At 37.2% G+C, this 4,094-nt stretch overlaps 1 long non-coding RNA gene across 2 annotated transcripts; it reads right to left on the bottom strand.

Annotated features, from left to right (window-relative positions):
* Window positions 1-416: 416 nt before the first annotated feature.
* LOC148779060 (uncharacterized) lies at window positions 417-3,853 on the bottom strand. 2 transcript variants are annotated; one of them, XR_016046651.1, is made up of 6 exons: window positions 3,572-3,853; window positions 2,304-2,458; window positions 1,785-2,056; window positions 1,534-1,674; window positions 1,024-1,423; window positions 417-899 (listed from the first exon to the last, which is right to left on the bottom strand). It is a non-coding gene; the product is annotated as an uncharacterized LOC148779060 (long non-coding RNA). The 2 variants fall into 2 exon arrangements; XR_016046650.1 differs by having other exon boundaries at window positions 1,785-2,458.
* Between the last annotated feature and the right edge of the window lie 241 nt (window positions 3,854-4,094).

The following is a 4,094-nucleotide window of genomic DNA, read 5'->3' as shown; positions in this document are numbered from 1 at the left end:
TTTCTCCTCGTCCTCTACAACCACTACACAACATAGGCAAAAATAAAAATACATGCAAGAGAGACAATCAAAGGAACAATAGTAAGATATAACTCTTACTAAGCCAAGGGGAAGTCATGTCAAGGGGCCAATGAATCTAATTCAGATATAACTCTTACCACTCTAACAGGAGAGACCCCCACAGTTGAGGTTGCTATGTGCTCAAATGCAAAGGCCAAAAGGCAATAAAACTTAATCAAGATGAAGTTGAAGTGCCTATGCAATGATCTAAGAAAGAATATATTGGCATATGCTTATGCAAAGATGAAATTCTTATGCAATCATATCAATCTTTATAAACTCATTCATAAAGAATACATTGGCATATGCTTGACCAAGTTTCAAAGTAGTTCCCATTAACATAATGACAACAAAAATAACTTAACATCAGTTTCAATCTCGATACTCAACTTCTGTCTCAAAAAGGGTTCATACATTTAAATTTACATTTTTTCTAAAAAAATACATCGGCGTTCACTTTCTTGGCCTCAACCATTTCTTTGACCAACTTGCAATACCCTTGCCCTTATCATTTTTGCTCTTTGTTCTCCTTTCATTTTCCTCATCAATCTCGATCTCTCTTTCCTTATCATTTTTGCTCTTCATTCTCCAATCATCTTCCTCATTAGTCTCGCTCTCTCTTTCTTCATCTCCACCATCTTCCTCTTCAGTCTTGCTTTCCTCATCAGTCTCGCTCTCGTTGTCGTCATTTCCACCATTTGTCTCCTCGCTCTCGCATCTACCATCTCCCTCCACCATCTCCTCGGCATTATCTATAGGACTCTGCGGCACTAACAAATTGTGGGTCGTCTGTACCAAACATCTCGATTCCCTTGTTAATACTTCACCACCAAATGCACCTTGCAGCATCCCAATACAGGTTAGTCGTTGTAAGTTGACAATAAAAATAATATAAATAACGGCTTTGAATAGATAATTATTTTAAATCAATAAAAACTAAAATATATTAATGAAATAATATACCAATCTCCTCTCAACATCATGGCCTGCGAGGGGGGGCACATTTGATTATGACTGTGAGGGGGGGCACAAGGGTGTATTTTCATATCTGTTAGTGAACATGTTGTACCAGGGCATATAATCCTTTGTAGGCATTCCACTTGACAACATTGCGCTCTCGTTGCCGCTAGTTGTTTATCTCACTAGCTAACTCATCAATCCAACTAGTGGGGTGTAGATCCACCTTCTCCCTCCTCTCCCACTTGGGAGGCCCCATGGGAATAACTTGCGACTCCCAAATTGCCGCAGCACACGATCCGACATGTAATACTTTGCAATGTGAAAACGTATCAGATATGACTGACACAACGCATTCTCTTTACTGAGCATATTGGGTGTACTCCTCATATGATTGTCAATTCACCTACAACAATAATATAACACAACACCGTTAATGGGTCTTTACATTAAAAACTATCAATTGAGATGTCTTAACACTAACCATGTCACTTACAACAAAAACATGACACTAACCATATCACTTGAGATATCCTCAAATGCTGTTAATGGGTCTTTGCAACGTGGATGTTTCTTCTACTTGCATGCTCTAGGCATATCTATGGTGATAGTTTTAGATTTGGTGCCTATAGCTGGGAAATGCTCATAGATCCAACACTACACAAAACCAAAGTAGATGTATTAGTTTTTCAAGCCAAAAAGACTGCAAATATGTAAATATTGATGCAAATATATAAATCTATAAAAAAAAGTAGAAGTATGCTGACCCACTAAAATGCGTATCCCCATCCACGACCTTAAACAATGAACGATACAAGAAGGTAAGTGCTGCTACACCCCATGCATACTTTTCAGCCTCATTGAGATCTCGGAACAGTTGTAGGTAACTTGTAAGGGTGGACCCTTGAGATGCGTAGGCACATATCGTTGTGTCGACTAACTACAGGAGATATGCTCGAGTATCGTTCCAGAAAAGGGCGGCTCGGATGGGGAATAAGCATCGAGGTTTGCCTGCTCAGATATAGACATGCAGCTCTACCTATGCAATATCGAATTCAATGTCCGAGGATCAATGCATTTAGGTCCGCTAGGAAAAGAACAGCTAAGAAGGCGTCGCTAGCTAAGATTACTAATATACAAATTCTCACATGTCTTAGGTGAAGCACTAAAGAGGAGTCGAGAATGCAACTTACAGGGACAAGTTCTCCAACAAGCCTGCCTGGCATCAAACATCGAAAAACATCTTTCTCACAAGAAAATAAACCTTAGCGAATGGAGCATTTTACCTGGAATACCCACTTCGGGATACGGCTATTTGAGCAGTGGGGGTCTGACCTCTTCGATTGCCATAGTATTATGTAAAGTACTTCCACAACTACGTTCACTCCCATGAAATACATATACTAACACTTGATTCTCGCCTTCATGGACGTTCAACATCCTAACAATATCATCATCAATAAATAGGTTTACCATAAATTTTCTATTTCCTGGGACAAAATACTTTAGTGATATCAAGTGCAGGTCAAGTGCGAAACGCTCTGCTACGTACTTTCACATGTCATCTAACTTAGTTCTACAGTCAGTGAAAAAGGTAATTGCATAACCACCAATATAATCTAAAGTCTCATCGCCACTTGTTTGGAGTTCTCCACCGAAAATGCAATAAATTAATCTGCTATCACCTCTTTTATTTTGTCCTGCACAATATTTGTAATAACTTACTCTATATATTGCATATACAACATTTTAAATACTAGCCTTGAACTTGCCTTATGCTTAATTTATATTTTAACAAGAGCTTGGAAAATTTTAAACAAGCTTTATAAAATAAGAATTGCTACTAAATTTTAACAAAAGAAAGATGTTGGATCATCATCTACAACTTCAATAAAATGCAATAAAAATAACTTAAAAGTTATTATCAACAATCATGCTCATATCTTAAAATGAAAATATCCATAACAACTTAAGAAAATAAAATTCAATACATCTTAAGCCATTATCAATCCATTCTCCATTCTTTCAATTGTCATTGACAAATTAAATTTTAACAAGAGCTACACAAATTTTAAGAAAGATTATCGTAAACATGAATTGCTACAAAATTTGAACAAAATAAATAATGTAGATCAAGATCTATAAGATCAACATAATATACAAAAAAAATAAAGCAAAAATTTACTTTCACCAATAACATTCATACCTTAAAATAACAATAGAGAGACATTGACAATATCCACAACAAATTAAGAATAAAAATGCATTCTAAGAATTACCTATCGATTCCTTCAATTGTCAACAACAATTTCAATACAGCTAATATGGCCAAATAAAAAACCCAACAACAGAATTTAGGGAAAGGTTCTCATCCACATTTTCATCAGAAACAACATAAATTTCAACACAAGTAACAAAATTTTGATTCACATTTTTACTTCATATCATTAACGAACACGTTTTCACATGCCAATCTTTAACCCCAAAGTGAAAGTTACAACATAAATACTAAAAACAATATTTTGAAATATTAAATTGAATTATTCTTTCATACCTAGGCTTCAAAAATCGATCTCGGCCTGTGTTGGGCCTTGTTTCAATACAGTTGTGCTCTGTGGGACCTTCGTAGAGACTCGTGGGACCTTCATGGGACCTTTGTGTGTAGAGAAAGAGAGCTTTGTGGGACCTCTGTAGAGATGAGACTTTTGATTGTAAAGAGAGAGGGAGAGAAAAACTAGGAGAGTGACACCTTCGATTTAGAGATTCTATTTAGAGAGAGGGAGATAAAAAATAGGTATTTTGTCGGAGAAGTGAGTGAGTGGGGCCTACAGAGAGATTCGATTAGTGTGAGGAAGCAAATGAAGAGAGAGAAATTCGTGGAGAGGGAAAACTGTAAGGAAGCTAATGGAGAGGGAAATCCGGTGGGAAGAAGAGGTGAGGAAGAAGCCGAGGAAAATAGAGACAACCGTGAGGAAGAAGTTGTGGTGGTGAAGGAGAAAGCCGTGAGCAAGAGGAAGAGGCCATGAGCCCTGAGGAAGAAGCCGTCAGCGTGAGGAAAATAGAGGAATGGGTAAAAG

This window comes from Amborella trichopoda, chromosome 13, assembly GCF_054954075.1.
Source record: "Amborella trichopoda isolate Santa Cruz 75 chromosome 13, AtrichopodaSantaCruz75HAP2 v2.0, whole genome shotgun sequence".
Classification (NCBI taxonomy): Eukaryota; Viridiplantae; Streptophyta; class Magnoliopsida; order Amborellales; family Amborellaceae; genus Amborella; species Amborella trichopoda.
The sequence above is the reverse complement of the archived record's forward strand: the minus strand, read 5'-3'. Positions and strand labels throughout refer to the sequence as shown.